Here is a 23,637-nt window from a genome sequence, read left to right as displayed (position 1 = left end):
CCGTTGGAGGGACCTGCCTTTGAGGGCCCTTCCCAGGGCCTTGGCAGGGGTTCTTAACCTTTTTTTGTGCTATGGCTCCTTTAGCATCTGGTGAAAGCCAAAGGGCCCCTGCTCAGAAAAAAGTCTTTAAATGCATAAATAAAATACAAACAAATTACAAAGGAAACCCGTTACACTGAAATATGGTTATCAAAATAGTATACGAAAGCATGCTAGAGTAATATATGTGCTTCTTTATTAATGCATTAAATAAGATCATGTAATTTCAAAGTAGTGATGAACAAAAACAATATTTCAAGATACCCATAACAACTGTAATATAACATGAAAGTTTTTCTGTGATTTCTATTGATGACAAAGTCATAAGAATTGCTAATGCCATGGTAGTTTATTACCTACAATATTTGCAATCAAAGGAATCAGAATTTGTAATTGTAATCAGAGGTCAGTGAAAATAAATGTGGGATTTTTTTTTTTTTTTTTGAGTTCTTGGTCTAAGTTCTTGGACACTGAATTCCAACCAGAGACTCCTTGGGTTCTGGTTAAGAACCCCTGGCTTAGGGGCTGAGGACTTAAAGGAGAAGGAGCAGGATTTGTCCTGGGACCCAGACTCTGGCTGTACAATACTGGGCACAGCCCTGACTTCTCGGAGCCTCTGCCTTCACCTGCCTCACTCAGTCAAATCACAGAGGAGCACTAAGCCCTGTGCCAACAGCCTCGTTGTTCTGGCTTAACCTGAAGCCCCTCAGTGGGGAAGGCTTGGCAGAGGCTCCTCAAGAATGACCCCCTGGAGCCGCTGCCCCCTAGACAGCCCAGCTCAGGGCCTCAGGGCCACTGGCTGTCTCCCAGGGAACTTGTTTTATGTCCCGAAAGAGCAGGGCTGACAGGTAATAAATCGCCGAGGAAGGCTGGAGTGGGCTCCAACTGTCTGCCCGGCGCCCGCCCAGCCACCCCGCTGTACCCACCACTGCCTCTCAGAGGGATGAAAGCACCATTAATTACCCAGGAAGAAAGGGCGCCATGATGACGCGCCCAAATGCTGCTTGGAGATGTCTCCGGATGTAGTGCCAAGCATGGGGGCTGGCTGTCAGCACTGCCTCTCTGTCACCAGCCAGTCAGCTAGACTAAGCTCTCCTCCTCCTGGGGTTCCCCAGGGCTGCCTCCCAACCTGGGTCCTGCCCCCAATGCCTCTTGACCTATCCCATGTCCCTGAAGGGATTGCTTTTGCAGGCAGGGCCCCCAAACAGTGCTCCTCAGGTGAGGACAGGATCCAAAAGGGAAGGAGAGTCTACCTTTCACTTCCTCCCCTTTCACGTCCACCACTGAGTCTTACGGACTCCACTCAGGAAGCATCTCTGGCCTCACCCAGACACCCAGAGCCGATGCTAGTAATCTCATGCCAGGGTGACCAGGTCACCTTCATGGTACCCGACACCAGTTATGTTGTGTAGGTCTGCACCAACCACTGTACAGGCAGGCGCTCAGTGCACCCTCCCTCCGGGCACTATTATTATCCCATATCACAGATGTGGCAATTGAGGCACAGAGAGGTTAAGTGACCAGTCCAAGGAAGCACAGCTGGTAACTGACAGAGTCAGGTTTTGAACCCAATGTGTCTGATCCCAAATCTTCCCATAAATAGCTTTCTGGTTCCTGAGTACTCCCGCTGCAACCACAGGTGACCAGAGAGGTCTCCCTAAAGGAGATTTACAGGCCCCTCTCCAGGGGCTCCCTCAGAGAAAGACAGTGCTGAGAAAAACACCTGAATGTCCCCCACTAGCTGGGTTCTGCCCCTGGGGCCACCCAAACTCTACCTCAGCCCTAGCCCAGTCCAGCTCTTGATATACAAAAAGATCGTGACCACACCATCTCTCATCCACTGCAGGCAGGAGTGTAAACCACTCAACCTTTGCAGAGGGCAAGTCAGCAATGTTTATCAAAAGCTAAAATCCATATACTAGGATGTCCATGTTAAATTCATATAGTGTCTTCCTACATTCTGTCCCTCAGACAAACTCACACAAGTGTCCAAGGACAGGTGTCCAAAGATGTTTACACACCCTTTGTTTGTAGCAAGAAGAAAAAGCGTAGGCAACATCCATGTCCATCACTAGGGGTCTGGTTGAATAAACCACGGTCTCTCCTGAAAAGGGAACCGTGTGTGGCCCTTATGCAGCGTGAGGTGGAGGTGCATGTACTGGCCTGGTGTATGGTAAGGTGACAATGCATGTGACGGTTCAGGACATGGGGGACGACCCCCTGGATGAAGGTCTCTGTGGAAGCATGGAAACAGGCTTTTGTGTGTATTCTTCCAAAAAATCAACAATGGTTATTCTGGGGAATGTATATGGTGGTGGGGTGGCGGGGGGCGGACACAAGTAAGGGAGCAGGCTAGTTTTCATCTTATACCCTTCTGTAATGTTTGATTTTATTTTAAGTCATAGAATGTTATTTTTATAATAATAAAAAAAGGTGAAAAATCTTTAGAAATTAAAAAAGACCACAGAAAACCCACAGAACTATACAACACAGAGTGACCCCCTAGTGTAAACTATGGACTTTAGTTAACGATAATGTACTGTATCAGTATTGGTCATCAACTGTAACAAACGGGCCACATCAACACAGACGTAGGAGAAACAGTGTGCAGGGGGGAGGAGGTACATGCCAACTCTCTGTACTTTCTGCTCAATTCTGTAAACCTAAAACTGCTCTAAAAAACAGTCTATTAGTAAAAAAAAAAAAAAAAGACAACAGAACCTCGTCCAGGTCCTGCCTTCTGTCTTCTCCAGGCCGAGTCTCCCTATACCTTCCTCATTCTGAGGCAAGTTCTTAGCTCCAACCTGGCTCCCAGTGGGCAGGGAGGCAAGAAGGTAGAGCTGTCCTCCTAAAGCTCAAACTGAGGAAGGACTACTGAGGCCCTACCTCTGAACCTTTGCCTGGGACACCTTCAAACCTTCATTTTTACCTGTTCAAATATCATCCACCCCAAAGGGCCCTGGGTAGCAAAAATCGCTTGAGCTCAGCTGGTAACCAAAAGATTGGCAGTTCAAACCTACGCAGCAGCACCGTGGAAGACAAAGGCCTGGCAATCTGCTCTCGTAAAGATTACAGCCAAGAAAACCCTATGAAGCAGTTCTACTCTGTAACACATGGGGTCTCCTAAGTCACAAATAAACAACAAAAATCAATGTCCTCACCCCTTGAAATGCAGACTCTGGGAAGCCAGTCTGTGTCCTAAATATCTCCATGGAGCCCCAGGGTTGGCCAGAGCTGGCACAGAGCAAGAGCTCGTTAAACGTGCACTGAGTAACGGATGCCCTTCTGAATATATGAACATTTCTAAAAGCCCCACAGCACTCCCAGAGCCACTCATTTTGCCTTGAATTTTAATTCCGCCTGCCCTTATGTGCGGTGAGCTCCCCAGAGGCGGGTCCAGGGCCCACACCCCATGTGGGGCCCCGCCCTGTCACTTACCTGACTCAGGAATCACAATTCCGAACCCTAGCTCCACTCAGGAAGGGAAGGAAGGAGAGGAGGAGGCCTCTGGGCCAGATTAAATGGAGAGTCTGCCTCAACCCTCCCTCAGCTGTCTGGTTGGAACTAAGGCAGGACGGCCAGATGATCCCATTTTAAGAGAAGTTACCAGATTTAACATAAAAACCTCCTGATTTTTAAATGTAGGCAACTAATGCACATTAAAAAAAATAAAATTAAAACAAAAACCACCATGCAGGTCAAATCAAATAGGGCTGCAGGCCAGATTTGGCCCAGGTTACCTGGTCTTTGAGGGAGCAACAGCTCAGAATTCCAGGCTCAGAACCGGGAATTCAGAGCAGCAGTAATTAAAAAAAAAAAAGAAGGGGTAGGAGCAGCAGTAATCCCCCTCGGGCCCTGCCATCCTATCAGCCCAAATAGCCCCAGAGCAGCCCATACCTTGAGAACCCACTCACCACAGAACCCAGACCTCAGCACAAAATGAGACTCAAAGACCTCGCCATCTTCGTAGCAACAGTGTTGGCTCAGTAGCTACCTGGGACAGTTGACCTCACCTCTCTGAGCCTGTGCTTCCTCCTATGTAAATTATACATGTGCCTGCCTCCCAGGGGTTTGGTGTGGATGCTGGGTAGTCATGTGGGAAAGTACCTGGGACCTGAGAAAGGGCCAAAACCAAAAAAACCAAACCCACTGCCATCGAGTTGATTCCAACTCAGAGCGACCCTATAGGACAGAGTAGAACTGCCCCATAGAGCTTCCAAGGAGCGCCTGCTGGATTCAAACTGCCGACCTCTTGGTTAGCAGCCCTAGCACAGAGCCACAGAACTTTAAGGGCTCATCCTTATGGTGATAAACCAAAAAAACAAAAACAATGGATTCATAGCGACCCCACAGGGCTTCCAAGGCTGTAAATCTCTACGGAAGCAGACTGGCACATTTTTCTCCCACGGAGCCACTGGTGATTTCAAATGCCGAGCTTTCAGTTGTTGTTAGGTGCCATCTAGTAGGTTCCAACTCATAGTGACCCTATGTACAACAGAATGAAACACTGCCCGGTCTTGCAATGCCTTTCCTTTAGCAGTCAACAAACAGGGACAGATAAACCTAGGTTTAGGTCAAGTCACAGAGGGTTTGGGTGGTGAAGTAGAGCCCCCTACCCACATCCTTGATGCCCTGGGAATAGGGAATGATTAACCTCAGAGCTCCTGCCCAGAAAGCTTTGTTTACAGTGGCATTCTCTTCTCTAAAACCTCTAAATCCTCAAACCACAGAAATGAACACTTATCAAGCACTTACTACATTCCTAATACCATGCTAAATGCTTTTAAAAGTTTCTGTCCTTTAACTTTTTGAACAACCCCAGGAAGTAGGTATTTTTACCTCCCCATTTTGCAGAAGTAAACTGAGTCTCAGAGAAGTGACCTGACTTTTCTAAGGTCAGCTAGTTAGTGCTGCAGCCCAGATTTGCCTTCAGATAGTCTAGTCCAGAGCTCTCACCACTGCCACCACCCTGCTCCTAAGGTGCCCTTTTTCCTCCTTTTTACAAACCTTTGTGCTTCAAACTTATTCAATCTGTATGTTGAGCAAATAATCCGAGAAGCTGGAGTATGTAAAGAAGACAGGGCATCAGGATTGGAGGAAGACTCATTGCAGATGACACAACCTTGCTTGCTGAAAGCACAGAGGACTTGAAGCACTTATTGATGAAGATCAAAGATCACAGCCTTTGGTATGGGTTACGCCTCAACATAAAGAAAACAAAAATCCTCACAACTGGACCAACAAGCAACATCATGATAAACAGAGAAAATATTGAAGTTGTTAAGGATTTCATTTTACTTGGATCCACAATCAACGCCCATGGAAGCAGCAGTCAAGAAATCAAAAGACTCATTGCATTGGGCAAATCTGCTGCAAGGGACCTCTTTCAAGTGTGAAAAAGCAAAAATGTCACTTTAAGGACTAAGGTGCACCTGATCCAAGCCATGGTGTTTTCAATCGCCTTATAGGCATGTGAAAGCTGGACAATGAATAAGGAAGGGAAACAAAAAATTAATGCCTTTGAATGATGGTGTTGGTGAAGAATATTGAACATATCATGGACTGCCAGAAGAATGAACAAATCTGTTTTGGAAGAAGTACAGCCAGAATGCTCATTAGAAGCAAGGATGACAAGACCTCATCTCACGTACTTTGGGCATGTTGTCAGGAAGGACCAGTCCCTGGAGAAGCGCATCATGCTTGGTAAAGCAGACAGTCAGCGAAAAAGAGGAAGACCCTCAACAAGATGGATTGATACGGTGCTGCAACAAAGGACTCACGCATAACGATTGTAAGGATGCCGCAGGACCGGGCAGTGTTTTGTTCTGTTGTACACAGAGTTGCCATGAGTCGGAACCAACTCAACGGCACCTAACAACTACAACAGTGTGCCAGGACACCAAGAATAATGCCAGCTCCTGCCTTCTGGGCACTCACAACCTAAGAGGGGGTGTGGCACAGAGGCAGGGGACCATGGATTCTGGCTGAAATGGCTGTTTCCAGGAGGAAGCGACACCTGAGCCAAGACCAGGCGGTGAGAGGAGCCTGGCCAGAGGTGCTCAGGTGGGCGATGAGCTGGATGCACCAGGAGTAAACTCAAGGCACCACCAAGCCTTGGGGACTGGGAAATTGCAATCCAGACAGAACCAACTAACTGGGTTTGGCCCAAGGCAGGTAAGAGAAAGGAAAATAGCTTTCCTTTTGAGAGAATATATGAATGTAGAAGAGGAGGAAAGAGACAAACAGATCTTGGAGACAAATAAAATTTAAAAGCTTAAACCCTACCCTGTGGTTTTTAGGCCCCAAGAAAAGGCCTCTTACCCTGGGAAAAACCCTCACTGGCCCAGCACTGACATGTTGGGTGATTAAATGTGGTAGAGGAGGGATGTCACTCCGGCCTAGAAAGGGACTGTGGGGACTGGCTATGTTGTGTCATAGCAAGGACCCTGGCTTAGCTCTCAGGAGCTGACCTCAAGCATGTCAAATCACAATGCAATCTAGAAAATGGGAGTGAGAAGAACTCACTGCTTGCTTAGCAAGGGGGCTTAGCAAGGTTCAAGCTAGGCAGATGCCAACCAGGTGGGGGCAGCAAACCACACACCCAGGCACCCCCATGTACACACCCCCAGGCTCCCAGGAATGCATTTACCCTTGACACTCATTAAACAGAACCTGAGGCTAGAACAATCCAATCCTCCAAGAGATGGACACTTGGGCTGAGGGCAGGGTGATCAGCTCATTCTGGTTTGCTCTTGCTTGTCTTTCATTTTCAAAAACTGCAAGTCCCACGTCCTGGGAACCCCTCATTCCTGGGTAAGCTGAGTTGGTTGGCCACCCTAGCCAAAAGTTTGTCCACCTCCACCTAGAGGCCTTTATTTACTGATTCATGCATTTATCTGACAAATGCTTACCGTACCAAAAACTGTACAGGTGCTAATGGTGAAAAGCAGACAGGGGAGCTGCCCTCATGGGCTTTCAGTCCAGTGGAAAACACAGAAACAAGCATTAAAAATTTTATACACAGACAAGTGCACACACACACAAGCTCGCATGTATGCACATATAAGTTAAAACTATAATACACGCTGTAAAGGAAAAAAAAAGAGGTATTGAGGCTGAGACTACCTGAGGGAAGGGTCACCCTACTTAAGACACAGTGGTCAGGGAAGGCCTACCCAGGAGGTACACTGAAGGTGAGAGATGAATGATGAGAAGGACAAGCAATCCAAAGAGGGGCATTCAGGCAGAAGAACAGCCCAGGCAAGCTGCTGGAGTCAGACCTAACCCACATGTACTAAAGGAACTCAAGGAAAAGTTGGTGTGGCTAAAGGGCGGCGAGGAAGGGGAGAGGGGATGTGAGCAGGCGGGGAGGGCCCAGCTCTGGTAGTGCAGCCACACAAGGAAGCTACATGTGGTTCTAAGAGCAGCGGGTAGCCAAAGAGCCAAGGGAACCAATCCATGTTCAATTAAAGAATCCCACACACATTGGCTACCGAGTATAGAATGGACTGCGGAGAAGCAAAAATAGAAGAAGTGAGTCCAGTTAGAAGCATCCTGCAATCTGCAAGAATGAGGGCAGCAGCCTGGAACAGGATGAATCAGGGACAATGGACAGACATACATCAACCCCTGCCACCTTCCCCTTTAGCTCAGCAGCCGCTGTCCTCACCCCAAGAAACCCCCAGCAATCAAAGCCAACACTCAATCGCTGTGGCAAAGACATCTATCTGCCCCTCATACCCCCACAGTACCTGACATTGTCCCCTCCTCTAAACTTGTCCCAAGCTGGCTGTCAAATGGTCTCTTCCAAGGGGTCAAGTGACCACGCCATCTCCTCCCTCCTGGAGCAGAGGGGAGTAGCGGTATTTCCAAGCTATTAACAGCTGACATCTGTTAATTATTAGTTTGTCCATTGCTGCTTTGCTTTCACCTATAACATTGCTCAATCCACCCAGTAGCCCTAACACTGAGAAACGGAAATACTACCTCCCAATGGACAGATGGGGGCAGTGGCCCCTAAGGCAGGCAGTGGGGGGTTTGAGCAGCCACAGAGGCCAACATATCCACCAAAATCCTCATCGCATTGCCTGCTGGATATTGAATCTTGAAGCATAGAGCTCTGGCCTGGGCCAGGTACTGGGGATATCTGTCCTGGCCTCCACTTCTAGAGTCACCCACTTTCCTTCTGGACAGGTGGGCCTCCTAGTCCGGCCAGCCCCCGAGATTTCCGGGCTGAGCCCCAATCATTCGAGCTATAAATATTATAGATTCTGTGAAAGGAACATCTCCCAAGGAGCCAAGAAGAGGGTACAAAACAAAAACAACCATGCTGTTCAGAGTGAAGGCAGGGGGCTGGACTGGATGGGGACTTTCATCCCCCTCTGGCTTTGTGAATCTGATGAGACAATCTTTAGGATTTTTACATGCAGTAGGGTAGAGGCAAGGGAAGCCTTAGGGACAAAGGCGTGGCAGCAGGATAGGTGGGAAGCCCTGGAGCAGTTCAGCTGACTGAGTCTCTGGGTGCATAAAAGAGAGCTGTGGGCAAGGAGGCCCCTACTGGAGTTTGGAGGACACTGAAAATCGAGCTGAGAAGTCTGGACTACACTCTAGGGAAAATAGGGAGCCCCTCATGATCCTTGAGCAGGGGGTGATCTGATTAGACCCAGGTTTAGAATGCTCACCTGGGGACAGTGTGGAGAATGAATGGAAAGCAGGCAAGACGAGAGGAGGCTGCAGTGGCAAGGATATCCCCAATGGGCAGTGAGGGCAGGGATGGGGAGGATGGGAAACTGGAGACAGTGCCTAAGGGGGACTACCTGTCTTGGATATAGGAGGGAGGGAGGGGAAAGTGGAAACCACCCACTGAGGTTCTCTGGCCTAGGGGCTAAATGGTGCAGCCTTCATGGAAAGAGAGAAGCCTGGAATGGTGGTGACAGAGGTTGGCCATTAAGGTGGGAGGAAGTGGTTTTTACAGGAAGAAGGATTTCCCTGCTGTACTGGTTAAAGTGCCTTTAAAGCATCTGGTGAAGATCACTTCTCACTTCTCTCCATCTGGAACTCAGCAGAAGGGATTAGGGAAAGAGATTTACCACCGGGATTGGCACTAGTCCTGGTTCAGGGGTCAGCGACACCATGGGTATGAATGGGGCTCCCAGGTGAAAGCTGTTAGGTGAGAAGGAGAGGGCACCCAGGGTAGGGCAGGAGGTGTCAACAGAGAAGCACTGAAGAGGCCAGGAGAGTGTGATGGCTGGGAAGGCCTGGGAAGGGCAGCTGGGGAGGCTGGCAGAGGTAAGAGCAATGATGCTATTATAATCATCAAAGTTCATAGGGCAAAAATGTAGGGGCGAAGCTGTGGGACCTAGTTTTTGTCATGGGCTGTTAGATACAACAACAAAAGCAGAGCAGCAAAAGACAAAATAGATCAATGGAACCTCACAAAAATTAAATAATTTTGTTCATCAAAGGACTTTATCAAAAAAGTTAAAAGACAACCTACAGATTGGGAAAAAAATTGGGGGAACCATATGTCCGATAAGGGTCTGATATCCAAAATTATAAAATACTTCTACAACTTAGCAACAAAAAGATAAACATTCCATCAAAAAATAGCGAAAGGAATTGAACAGACATTTTACCGAAAAGTATATTCAGTTGGCCAATAACCACATAAAAAGACACTCAACATCATTAGCCATTCTTGTTGTTGTTGTTGTTAGGTGCCGTCCAGTCGGTTCCGACTCATAGCGACCCTATGCACAACAGAACGAAACACTGCCCGGTCCCACACGATCCTCACAATCGTTGTTATGTTTGAGCTCATTGTTGCAGCCACTGTGTCAACCCACCTCATTGAGGGTCTTCCTCTTTTCCGCCGACCCTGTACTCTGCCAAGCATGATGTCCTTCTCCAGGGACTCATCCCTCCTGACAACATGTCCAAAGTATGTAAGACTCAGTCTCGCCATCTTTGCCTCTAAGGAGCATTCTTGGCCACACTTCTTCCAAGACAGATATGTTCATTCTTCTGGCAGTCCATGGTATATTCAATATTCTTTGCCAACACCACAATTCAGAGGCGTCAACTCTTCTTCGGTCTTCCTTATGCATTGTCCAGCTTTCACATGCATATAATGTGATTGAAAATACCATGGCTTGGGTCAGGCGCACCTTAGTCTTCAGGGTGACATCTTTGCTCTTCAACACTTTAAAGAGGTCCTTTGCAGCAGATTTGCCCAATGCAATGTGTCGTTTGATTTCTTGACTGCTGCTTCCATGGGTGTTAATTGTGGACCCAAGTAAAATGAAACCCTTGACAACTTCAAATCTTTTCCCTGTTTATCATGATGTTGCTCATTGGTCCAGTTGTGGATTTTTGTTTTCTTTATGTTGATGTGTAATCCATACTGAAGGCTGTGGTCTTCGATCTTCATTAGTAAGTGCTTCAAGTCCTCTTCACTTTCAGCAAGCAAGGTTGTGTCATCTGCATAACGCAGGTTGTTAATGAGCCTTCCTCCAATCCTGATGCCCCGTTCTTCATATAGTCCAGCTTCTTGGATTATTTGTTCAGCATACAGATTAAATAGGTATGGTGAAAGAATACAACCCTGACACACACCTTTCCTGATTTGAAACCAATTAGTATCCCCTTGTTCTGTCTGAACAACTCCTCTTGATCTATGTAAATGTTCCTCATGAGCACAATTAAGAGTTCTGGAATTCCCATTCTTCACAGTGTTATCCATAGTTTGTTATGATCCACACAGTCGAATGCCTTTGCATAGTCAATAAAACACAGGTAAACATCCTTCTGGTATTCTCTGCTTTCAGCCGGATCCATCTGACATCAGCAATGATATCCCTGGTTCCACGTTCTCTTCTGAAACCGGCCTGAATTTCTGGCAGTTCCCTGTCGATATACTGCTGCAGCTGTTTTTGAATGGTCTTCAGCAGAATTTTGCTTGTGTGTGATATTAATGATATTGTTCTATAATTTCCGCATTCGGTTGGATCACCTTTCTTGGGAATAGGCATAAATATGGATCTCTTCCAGTCAGCTGGCCAGGAAGCTGTCTTCCATATTTCTTAGCATAGATGAGTGAGCACCTTCAGTGCTGCATCTGTTTGTTGAAACATCTCAATTGATATTCCATCAATTCCTGGAGCCTTGTTTTTCGCCAATGCCTTCAGAGCAGCTTGGACTTCTTCCTTCAGTACCATCGGTTCCTGATCATATGCCACCTCTTGAAATGGTTGAATATCGACTAATTCTTTTTGGTGTAATGACTCTGTGTATTCCTTCCATCTTCTTTTGATGCTTCCTGCATCTTTTAATATTTTCCCCATGGAATCCTTCACTATTGCAACTCGAGGCTTGAATTTTTTCTTCAGTTCTTTCACCTTGAGAAACGCCAAACGTGTTCTTCCCTTTTGGTTTTCCATCTCCAGCTCTTTGCACATGTCATTATAATACTTTGTCTTCTCGAGAGGCCCTTTGAAACCTTCTGTTCAATTCTTTCACTTCATCAATTCTTCCTTTTGCTTTAGCTGCTCGATGCTCAAGAGCAAGTTTCAGAGTCTCCTCTGACATCCATCTTGGACCTTTCCTTCTTTCCTGTCTTTTCAATGACCTCTTGCTTTCTTCATGGAGGATGTCCTTGATGTCATTCCAGTGCGGTCGCTAGTGTTCAATCATTAGCCATTAAGGAGATGCAAATCAAATCCACAATGAGATGCCATCTCACCCCTGTTAGAATGGCAATGATCAAAGAACAGAAAACAATAGGTGTTGGTAAGGTTGCGGAGAAACAGGGACCCTCGTCCATTGCTGGTGGGAACATAAAGGGGTATAGCCACTGTGGAAAACAGTTCAGCAGTCCCTCTGAAAGTTAAACATAGAAATATTGCATGATCCAGCTATTCCACTCAGGTATATTACCCAAAAGACTTGAAAGCTGCTACATTAACAGACATACACACACTAACATTCATTGCAGCACTATTCCCTGTAAACAAAACGTGGAAACAATACCTATAGAAATTGCTAAATTGGTGTATGTTTTGTTGTGTACATATTCACCACGCTTAAAAAACAAAGCTCATGGGTATTATTGAGCTCATTCTACATGCCAGGCCCTGAGCTAGGGACCTGACGGTATCATCTACCTCACTGATGCCTCCCAAACCCCATTGAGGTTAGTACTATTATCCCATTTTACAGATGGGAAAGTGAGCAGAGAGCATCTAAATTACTTAGGTGGTCAAGTCTAGACCCAGTGCCAACTCCAGAGCATTTAATCACTGTGTGTGTGTGTGTGTGTGTGTATGTGTGTGTGTGAAAGAGAGAGAGAGAGTAAGAGCGACAGTGGTTACTAATTGGTGAGTAGCCAGCATTTTCAGTGGGGAAGGGGCTCTCAGGGGCCAGAAGGTGGCCAGGTGAAGGTAGACAACTGCTCCTCCAGCTGGGAAGGGTGAGAAGGCAGGGAAGTCTGGATGTCCAGCAACTTCCTCCAGCAGCTGGTTCAGGCGGCCAGAGTAGGAGCCGCCCAACTGAGAGGAAGGATCTTGACAGGCTGTAGCGGGTGGCCAGAGCCGGGAAGGGCCTTTAGTTCTTGTTCTGCCTTAAGGACCTAAACTTGGAAAACAATGACCGCTAGAAGCATTTTGATGACTAAAATTTTTGGCTGTTGTTCAGGGTGGGGTAGGCACAATGACGTACAATGTGCAAACTTTGACTTCCGTTACCAGTCCAAGTTATATCCTGGCCCCCTGTTTAACTCCTTTTATTTCCACCTCCAGAGTCCCTATGTGGTGCAAGCGATTAACGTGCTCGGCTACTAACCAAAAGGTTGGGGGTTCAAGTCCATCTAGAGGCGCCTCAGAAGAAAGTCCTGGATGTCTACTTCCAAAAAATCAGCCAAAAAATCAGAAAACCTTCTGGGGCACAGTTCTACTCTGACACACACAGGGTCACCATGAGTTGGAGTTGACTTAGTAAGTGTTTTTTTTTTTCCACCTCCATCCCAAACAGGGGTCCTATCTTCTCAGGAAGGTGCCCTGGTGGCACAGTGGTGAAGCGCTAAGCTGTTAACCAAAAGGTTGGTGGTTCGAACCCATCAGCCCACTCAGCAGCAGAAAGATGTGGCTGTCTGCTTCTGTAAAGATTTACAGTCTTGGAAACCCTGTGGGGGCAGTCCATATAGGGTTGCTATGAGTTGGAATCGACTCGACAGCAGCGAGTTTGGTTTGGTTTTTTGGTATCTTCTCAGGACCTTAAAATAATAACTTTCAACCCAAAGAGGTGTTAGAGATGAATGAGATCCCCTTCCAGCATCCCATTAGTACCTAACACCTACACTAGAAAGGGTAATCCTTAACCCAAAGGAATTAATCACTAATGGTGAAATTTCAGGCACTAGAAGTGGTTTTACCAGGATCATACCATACTCTGCACATTTGTAAAGATATTTAAGAGTTTAATAACGCTCACCAAAGTTTTGCTAGGAAAAAGTCCCAGATCTGCCTCCCTTTCCATCACCTTCCCTTTTAGAAGCTTGAAATTATGTGGTATAGTGAAATAAGCTCTCAACCTCCATTAAAACCGTGCTTGGCACATTAGAGGTACTCGGTAACTATGTGTTGACTCAATCAGTCCTGGCAGGGGCTGTGCAACTCACTGTTGTCACAGAGAAGGATGGGAAGGCCTCCCTGGAATCCTTAGAGTATCAGGAGCCACCAGCTTCCAACAATCACCCCTTCTTCACGTGCCTTCACATGATAATTTATCCTTCTGTTCTGTGGGGTGGTATTATACCTAGTCAGAAAGAGCTTTAAACCACATATATTTGGCCCTTTAAAGTATGGGAGAATCTTTCAAAACTATTTTGGTTCAACTCTATTGCTTTCAATTCTTACAAGCATTTCCATAACACCAAAATTCAGACCAGACTACGGATGGCAATCAGGCAAACATAGCACGTACATCCCCTGCCCCAACATCCCTGCCACCAAGGCCAGGGCAGACATCACTAACTAATCATGGCACTCTTTTCTGCTGATCTAAGACGTGGCTTCAGAATCCTTTTCAAGGCACAGGGTTTGCTTTGTTTTGCTTATAGGAGGCACATGCATATCACCTGATACTCGTGGCTGGGGTGGGGGTGGGGGGCACCTTTCTACAAAAATACATTGAAATTAATAGCCATTCACGACATGTTCACTATATGTTTGAGTCTTTTGTGTTTTTGCCTGTTTGTTTGTTCCCCCCTTGTTTTGGTGCCAGTACCTCAGTTTTCCTTGGGGAACTCTCCTCCCCATTCCACGTTCAGTGAAGAAACTGTGGGAAAATGGAAGGGCAGAGACAGACAAAGAGATATAAAGTCCTGACTAATTCATTTGAGCCTCCTTGGTCTCTTTAGGTACATGAGCCAATAAAATCTCTTTAACTTTGGTCAGCTTGAGGGGAGTTTCTTCTCTTGTACCTGAAAGAGCCCTGGCTGATCCCCGTATAATCCCTGACCTAGGCACTGAGGGGTGGTCCAGAGGTGACAAAGGGTCCCTGTCCTTCAGGTGGTTCCCAGTCTAGCAGGTGACTAGACACAAGCTTAAGTAACTATCATAGTCACAGAGCCAGCTCAGGGTAAGAGCTATGATGAAACCAGAGAAACCACCTCACCTCCCACCTGTGTGCCCACCCACCCTCCTTCCCTGGGCAGCCAATGAGCTCCCAACCTCCCACTCAGTCCCTTTACAGCCCACAGAGAGTCCTGGGCCAGGAGTCAAGAGGCTGGATATGATATGAACTTGGAAAAACCACCCTGGGCCTCAGTTTCCTCATCTGTAAAATAGGGACGAAAATGCCATGAGGATCCCAGGCTGAAGACCTTGGAGGGAGATGCAGGGTCCATCCATCACAGAGGAAGGGTGGTCATTATGACAGAGGACAGCCTGGCTCTGGGCCTGGAGCCAAACCTTCCGTTCAGCGAGGGAGGGCAGAGTGAGAAGGCAAGAGCGGCTCCATGGAAGCTGCTGCCCTGCACAGCTCCACAGAATGCCCAAGATGACAGAGACCAGAGGAACCTTCTAGCCCAAACTTTTCCTCCCACATCCAGAGCATTCACTCATTTGAAACTGGGCCTCCTCTAGGCATTTGCTAGGAGCTGGTTCTGGGAGGAAGTCTCCCCACACTTCCTTTTCACCCACTGAGCAGATACACCTCCCCAGCCACATCACTCCTCACCACACTGAGGTCCTCTTTCATGCCCTTCTCAACACCCCCATGAAGCCAGGTGCCCTGATCTTCCCTCCCCCTCCCAGGGGACAGTGGTGCCCTAGGCAGCTGGATGCAGCCAGTACCTCGGTCTGCCAGGGGAAAGGTCAGGCCATTTCACAGAAGCTGCTCAATTTAAAGGCTCTCCAAGGAGTAACTATAGCCTCCCTTGCCCTCTGGGAGGCTAGACAGCCAGGGCCAGGGCCAGGGTCAGGCTGCGGGCCAGTGCACGGGACTCATCTGCCCATGGCGATGCATGACCAAGGCCATCAGACCTGACAATCTGCCTTTCAGCTCATTTTCCTACAATAAACCTGTCCCAGTTCCACAGACAGGCGAGCTCCCACACAACCCACGCACCTTCAGTACAAAATTCAAAGCTAAAAAAATACATTATCTACAGTCACTGTTCCGTTCCCCCTCCCCCACCAACCATCACCAGCAGCACCACTTGCCACCTACGCCTTTAAATACATCTTTGTGGGTATTCCCCTGCCTCTGCACCAGCACCCTTTCCTAAAACAAGTCAGCAGCTCTGAATTACTGAAATCAACTACTCCAAGGAGGAACTCAGGCAGACAGGCACTAGAATAAAGATACCAGATAATTCCCACCGTGAGGTAATTGCTCTCCTGAGAATTTCAGATAATAAAAGAGGGATCAAAAAGGGAACATTTTCCCCCAGAAAGGATGGGGAAGACTGTGACTTGATAAACAGAAGCCTCTTCTTTTCCCTGCTGCCTTCCCTCGACTTTCTTTGGCTGCGTCCTCCTCCGCTCATCCGCTCAGCAGGAACCCACAGCGGGGCCACGGGAATCCACAGGAGTCAGGATGGGAGTCTGGTGAGGCAGAGTTCTGGAGTCCGGACCTTAAGACCTGGGCCCTGGGGACAGTGCTGCGTTCTCAGGGGACCTTTGACTCCCTTGTCCTTCCTGGAACAAGGATATGGATGGGGCCCCAGAGCTCTCATTACACACAGGCACAGGGATACATGATTCAGCGGCTAATCTGGCTCTATTCCACGTGTCCATCTCATCCCCTAAACAAGACCAAAATCTCCTTGAGAGCAAGATCCTTGGCTGTCAATGCCCAATCCTCCCTCACCCCGCCTGGCACACGACACTCACATAAAACCAAAAACCAAAACCCACTGCTGTCGAGTCGATTCTGACTCATAGCAACCCTATAGGACAGAGTAGAACGGCCCCATAGAGCTTCCAAGGAGCGCCTGGTGGATTTGAACTGCTGACCTTTTGGTTAGCAGCAGTAGCACTTAACTACTACGCCACCAGGGTTTCCCACTCACATAAAGGACTTGTCAATTGATCCAGGAGGTGATGGAGGGACAGGACTGCAGGCTCCCTGGGTGCTCTGTGCCTTGGCTTCCTTGTTTGTAAAATGGGGAGATAGCATCAAACTGTTATACAGATGCCTACAATGCCACTTCCCTACACGTGCCACAAAACCTGTCTACAGGCATTCCAAGAAGAAAGTGCTCTACACTCAAAGATGCTGGGAGAGTTCCAGGGTAAACAACGTTCAGCAGGTTTCTTTATGCAGGACTTCTCAGAGCCTCTAAAAATGCTAACTGTGGACTCGTACTATACACGATGGGTATAAAGTATGCAGCCTATTCCAATGCATCTTAAGACCGTTGCCATTGAGTCAATTCCAGTTAATGTGCTCAGCTGTTAAAAAGTTGGAGGTTCAAATACATCCATAGGTGCCTCGGGAGAAAGACCTAGTGATCTACTTCCGAAAAATCAGGCTTTGAAAACCCTATGGAGCACAGTTCTTCTCTGACACTTGGAGTTGTCAAAGCATCTTACCAGGCTACTATTCCATGGAACACACTTGGGTCAGTAATGGCTGCAGACATAAGGTACAACAAAGATGTAACAAGGAGTTTAAAGGGGGCAGACTGGGGGGCTATAGGAAAAATTCATAGAAGACATGGTGCTCAAGATAAGTTCTGAAGGAAAAAGAAGGATTTCCACGGGCAGAGACAGGGTTGGGAACATTCCAAGTTGAGGGAAGTGCCCAAGTAGGAACCCCAAGGGGGAAAAGCCCTAGACATACTGGGTCCTGGTTGTTACCTGGAGAGAAGGAGGTAATACCAGGAAGGAAGGGTGAGGAGGGTCTTGTGGTAAAGAAAGTGGAGAGCCAAGGCAAAATCATAGAACCTTCACAGACACATCCAAATACCCTGAGAGACTGAGCTACTGGACTGAGGGCTGGGGACCGTGGTCTCAGGGGACATCTAGCTCAACTGGCATAACACAGTCTATAAAGAAAATGTTCTGCATCAGACTGCAGTGAGTAGCTACTGGAGTCTTAAAAGCCTGCGGGTGGCCATCTCAGATACAGCTACTGGTCCCATACTGACTGAAGCAAAGTGGAGAATGAAGAAGACCAAAGATACAAGGGAAAGATTAGACCAAAGGACTAATGGACCACAACTACCACAACCTCCACCAGACTGAGCCCAGAACAACTAGATGGTGCCCGGCTACCACTACCAAATGCTCTGGCAGCGATCACAATAAAGGGTCCCGGACAGAGCGAGAGAAAAACGTACAACAAAATTCAAATTCACACACACACACACAAAAGCCAGGCTTGCTGATCTGACAGAGACTGAAGAAACCCCAAGAGTACTAACCCCGGACACCTTTTTAACTCAGTACTAAAGTCACTCCTGAGGTTTACCCTTCAGCTAAAGATTAGACAAGTCTATAAGGCCAACAATAACGTATGTGAGGAACATGCTTCACAGTTCAATCATGTACAGGAGACTAATGGGCACACCAGCCCAAGGGCAAAGACAAGAAGGCAAGAAGGGAGAGGATAACTGGACGAATGGAAACAGGGAACCGAGGTGGAGAAGGGGAGACTGTTGACACATTGCAGGGTTCGCAACCAATGTCACAAAACAATTTATGTATCAACTGTTTAATGAGAAACTAATTTGCTAGGTAAACTTTCACCTAAATCACAATTAAAAAAAGAAAAAGACAAAGATTAGACTGGACTATAAAACATAAAATAATACTTGTAAAGAGTGTGCTTTTTAGTTCAAAAAGATATGCGAAACCAAATGGGTGGTGGCTCCTGTCTGGCGGCAAGATGAGAAGGCAGGAAGGGCCAGGAGCTGGTTGGATGGACATGGAAAACCCAGGGTGGAAATGAGGAGTGCACTGTTACATTATAAGGATTGCAACTAGTGTCACATAACAAAACGTGTATAAATTTTTGTATGAGAAATTAACTTGAGCTGTGAACTTTCAACTAGCACAATTAAAAAAAAAAGAAAAGAAAGAAAAAGAAAATGGTGGGTGAAAACAAAGGCTCACATGTATGAGTGCTTATCATGCGCCAAAATTCTTACTACTGTCCCATGAGGCAGATTCTATTGTATCCCCCCTTTTAAAGCCAAAGAAAAGTTAAGCGGCTGCCCCAATTCATTCAGCGGCCAAGTGGCAGGGCAGGGATTTGAAGCCTCCAGCACAGCGATGTCAGAACCCATGCTCTTAACCATTATGCTTCCCAAGCCACGAAGGGCAGGACAGAACCCAAGGCCACCAACACCTTCAAGGTGTGGAGAGAGCCACTTATTCCACCCCATCTGAAGCCTTCTCCCTGTGCCTTGGCTTTTTATTTACATTTTATTGGCCAGTCCTTCTCAAATATGCACATAAACTCATTGCTGTCAAGTTGATTGTGACTCACAGCATCGTTAGGCCATTAAAAAAAATCGGTTGCCATTGAGCTGGTTCTGACTCATGGCGGCCCCACATGTTGCAAAGTAGAACTGGGCACCATAGTGTTTTCAAGGCTGTGACCTTTTGGAAGTAGATTGCCAGGTCTTTCTTCCGAAGCATTTCCAAGTGGGTTTGAACTGCCAATCTTTCCATTAGTAGTCAAATGCTTAACCATTTGTACCATCCAGGGACTCCTACATAGGTCATTAGTTCTGAATATTTAAAAGGAGTTTTCCAGCCATCCCTCCATGAATGGCAAGAGGGTGTTGAAACAAATTGTCATCAAAAGAAACATGTGACCCAACATATCGACATCCTCAATAAGATTTAAGCTGCCAAGCATGAGGCTGCCACTTTAATTTATGGGCCTGTGGAGCTGTTCTAAGAGAGAGCAAACCTCTCAAGGGAGAGCGACTTCAGTATCATTAAATATTTCAATAATCACCTCTATCACAGTAAAGAAAGCACTAGGCCACTTCCTGCCCTTGCGCAGGGAAGAAATTGTAAATGTTTGCCCTAATTCAATTAGGTAATTAACTAGACAATGCAAAGAGAAATTCCAGCAAGGATATAAATACTTAAAATCCCTGGGCTAGTTGGTAAAGAGGATGTCAACAACAAACAGGAATTCAGGCAGGAGGGGAGAGGTGAGGGAGGCTGAGGTGTGTCCTGAGCTAAAAACAACTGCAGCAGAAGCTTATAATTACAGGCACTTACCCTGTGCCAGCTCTGTGATAAGCACTTTACATGCATTACCTCACTGAAGCCTCAGAACAAGTCTGTGACATTGACGTCACTACTAACCTCCTTTGACTGATGAGGAAACTGAGGTGCAGGCAGTGAAATGACTTGCCTGAGGGCACACCATGGGAAGTACAGACCCAGCTCTGTCAGATTCCAAATCTGCATCTTCATCCATGCCCTCTGCTCCCTCTCCCAAAGCATGTATGAGATAAAGGGGGCTGTAGGGATGTTCCAGGGTGCCCTGGTGCTGCGATGGTTAAGCACTCAGCTACTAACAAACTTTGGCCACTGGAACCCACCCAGCAGCTCTGCAGGAGAAAGATCTGGCGCTCTGCTTCCATAAAGATTACCGCCAAGAAATCCTTCAGAGCAGCTCTACTGTCACATGGGGTAGCGATGAGTTGGAATCAACCAAGGGCACACAACAACAGGGATATGCCTGTCCAGATGAAAAACTAAGGCAGGAGTAGACTCCTCCCCTTCCCAAGTGTTTTGACTACCAGGCCTGGGTGCTCCCAGCTAACCTGGCTGCCACAGAGAACAAGGCAAGTCTGGCAGAAGTGATTTTGCAATCCCATTTGCAGAAACCTAGGCAGCTGTCCTCCTGGGGCCAGTTCCAACCCCACTTCCTCTGGGAATGCCCCCTGACCTCCCGTTCCCCCTCCATTCTCTGCTGTCTTCAGCAACCTGTAGTGTCTTTGAGTGGGTGGGTACACTTTTCTCCAGCTGACCCTGGAGGTTTTCCAGTCCAGAGCAGAACCTGAGGCTTGTTGGAGTTCCAGCCCCAGCCCCTCCCTGCCCCCTCTCCCTGCCCCACCTCCACCCAGCAGGCCTGCTTCAACAAACACTCACCTCAGTGACTTAAACCACGGAAACCAGCTGGCAGGGGACCGTGCATGCCCATGCAAAAGATAAACTCTAAGCACCTTAAAGAAGTTTTTTTCTCTGTTTTTAATAACCAGTCACAAATCACCTTTCCCTATTCAAGACCTTTCTCTATTCCCAGTCCTTATTCAGAAACCTTTTGTTTGGCCAATTTAAGTCACTTGTGTATGTTTGTTTTGTGTGTGTGTGTGTATGTTTACAAGACAAATAGATAATTCTTATAGTCCCTGTTACGGATTGAATTGAGTCCCCTCAAAAATGTGTGTCAACTTGAGGCTGTGTTGGCATCGACAGGAGATGGGAGGGTAGAGACGGTTAGAAACTGGCAAAATGGTCACAAAAGGAGAGACTGGAAGGAGGGAGCGGGCTGACTCATTAGGGGGAGAGTAAATGGGAGTATGTAGTAAGGTGTATAGAAGCTTATATGTGACAGACTGACTTGATTTGTAAGCTTTCACTTAAAGCACAATAAAAATTATTTATAAAAAAAAAATGTGTGTCGATTTGGCTAGGCCTTGATTCCCAGTATTTCGTGGTTCTCCACCATTTTGTGATCTGGTGTGATTATCTTAGGTGTTGTAAATCCTAACCTCTATAATATTCATGAGATAGGATTAGAGGCAGTTATGTTAATGAGGCAGAACTCAGTTTACAGGATTAGGTTGTATGTTAAGTCAATCTCTTTTGAGATACAAAAGAAAGAACGGAGCAGAGAGGAGAGGGACTTCAGGCTACCAAGAAAGAAGTGCTGGGACACAGCGTGTCCTTTGGACCTGGGGTCCCTGTGCTGAGAAATTCCTAGACCAGGGGAAGACTTCCTCCAGAACAAACAGAGAGAGGAGCTGGCACCCTGAATTCAGACTTCTAGCCTCCTAGACTGTGAGAGAATAAATTTCTGTTTGTTAAAGCCATCTACTTATGCCATTTCTGTTATATCAGCATTAGCTAACTAAGACAGTTCCTTTAATTCAGATCTTTCTCTACCCAGAACTGCCTTCGCCATGGAGGTAAGTTTTAAAAAGTGGCACTGGCCAGAGTATTCCACAGCCAGTAGAACGTAGACTAAGAAGGCTCTCAGTAATAGTAATACTATTAATGATAATTAATAACAATAACCCTAACATTTATTGAATGTTTATATCATGCAAACACTGTAATATGGTCTCTATCATCATATCAAATTTTAACCTAACAACAACTCTAGGAGGTAGGTATTATTGCCCCCAATTTATAAATGAGAATACTGAGGATCAGGTCACACAGCTGATAGGTAGAGCAGCATGACTCAAATCTCATGAGTCTGTTGTAAGACAGGCCCTAGCTTTCTACCCCTTAACATCTCTGCTCTACCAGGGTCCTCTGGAATGGGAACAAGATGCTTGGCTCTTCCCCCACGTAAGCCCCAGAGCCCAAGATTCGAAGATTTTGGCAGCCATCAACAGACCCTTGCCCCAAATCTGAATCAGCTCTTCATTGTTCACCCCACCCAAAGGGAAATGCCTCCAACAACCCCTCTGCTTTGAAGGTGCCTCTGGGGGAGGATGGGAAATGAATTAACAGCAACAATAAAAAGTCAACAAGATAGAGGGGAGGGGTAGAGACAGATCCAGGACTGGCTGTCTATGAGACCAGGCTTTCTAATATGTTTTCCACTCCCTGGAACCAGGATACAGCCATACCTGCTCTCCTCTGCTCTCCCTCTCTGCTTGAGGACAGTGTTGGAGAGGGGATATGGGGAGTGACGTCAATCTAGAAAAGGCCCCCTCATTCATCCCCTTCCCACCCTTCACCTGCTTAATCACACCTGGTTATTCCTTATATTCTCACAATCTGCAGGATTTAGCCCAGTAGCTGGAGGGCAGAGTAGCAGAGTGACCGACACCATAGTCTGTGGAGTTGGGAAGGCCAGCATTCAAGCCCTGGCTGTGCCTCTTCCAGTTGGGTGACCTTAGGCAAGTCACTTTTCCTTTCTGGGCCTCACTTTATTCATCTACAAAATGGAGATTACAGGACCTCATGGGTTTGTTGTAAGAATCAAACAGGCTACTGTTTGGAAAGCCTTAAGCTCAGTACCTGGCCCATGGGAAGTACTCAGAAAGTGTGAGCTGCTAGGTATTGTTATATCCCAGAAAGGGTGTGCACCTTGCACAGGGTCACACAGCCACTGAGCAGAGCAAGCTACTAACACCCGGGCTCTGGTCCAAGCTCTTTCTTGACACAGAGCCACTCTCCTGGGAAGCTGTGAGATGGCACGGCCCAGGTGCTTATCATGTCTCAGCGGCTTTCCCAGGCCTGTAGTTCACAAGCCAAGTACAAAGTCTCAACCAACAGGTTTGTTTTTCTTACAAAAAAAAAATCAACAAGTGGCTCAGAGTGAAAGTTTCCAAACCTTGGCATCCTCCCCCATCCAGAGGTGAGTGGTGATCTCATCCCTGTGACTAAGCTGCCGACGCCAAGAGTCTTCTCTGGGAACCAGCAGGCTTGACAGTGCTGGCTCCCAGCCCCAGGAGGAGCCAAGGCTGCAAAACCAAGATTCTCAAAGAGCTAGGACTCCCTGGCTCTTGGAGCCAAGAAGCTGGGTGCTGTGGCAGCCAAGAACTAGCACGAGGCTGGAGATTCAGGTTAAAGTCCCAGCTCTGCCATGAACTTGTCATGAAATTTTAGACAAACCCAGGCCTCTGTCCACCCAACTCTAAAATGAGTGAATTGAACCAGAAGATTTCCAATGGCCTGTCCAGCTCAGACCTGGGTTGGCTCCATGAGACAGCCAAAGAGTTAATAAGGAGAAGCAAAGAGTTAATAAAAGAGAGGTTAGAGGGCAACTGGCACCACAGTGTGTGGAAGGAGAGGCTAGAGTTGCTAAAGTAATCCGTGCAGGCTGCCTGGAGAAGCTGAGGCCTGAGCGGGGTTCTAAAGGAGGGACTGGTAGAGCTGGCTGGGAGAG

At 47.1% G+C, this 23,637-nt stretch overlaps 2 protein-coding genes across 4 annotated transcripts in view; one reads left to right on the top strand and one right to left on the bottom strand.

The window, feature by feature from the left end:
• DAB2IP (DAB2 interacting protein) overlaps positions 1–23,637 on the bottom strand; it is a 233,012-nt gene that overhangs the window by 167,572 nt on the left and 41,803 nt on the right. The gene's annotated exons all lie outside the window — the stretch shown is intronic.
• GGTA1 (glycoprotein alpha-galactosyltransferase 1 (inactive)) overlaps positions 21,555–23,637 on the top strand; it is a 234,474-nt gene continuing 232,391 nt past the window's right edge. Inside the window, exon 1 of the mRNA XM_049897250.1 lies at positions 21,555–21,572. The gene's annotated coding sequence lies outside the window, so the exon portion shown is untranslated. The remainder of the gene's footprint in view (positions 21,573–23,637) is intronic.

The sequence above is a fragment of the Elephas maximus genome, chromosome 9, assembly GCF_024166365.1.
Source record: "Elephas maximus indicus isolate mEleMax1 chromosome 9, mEleMax1 primary haplotype, whole genome shotgun sequence".
NCBI lineage: Eukaryota > Metazoa > Chordata > Mammalia > Proboscidea > Elephantidae > Elephas > Elephas maximus.
Note: the sequence above shows the minus strand (reverse complement) of the source record. Positions and strands in the feature narration are given on the sequence as shown.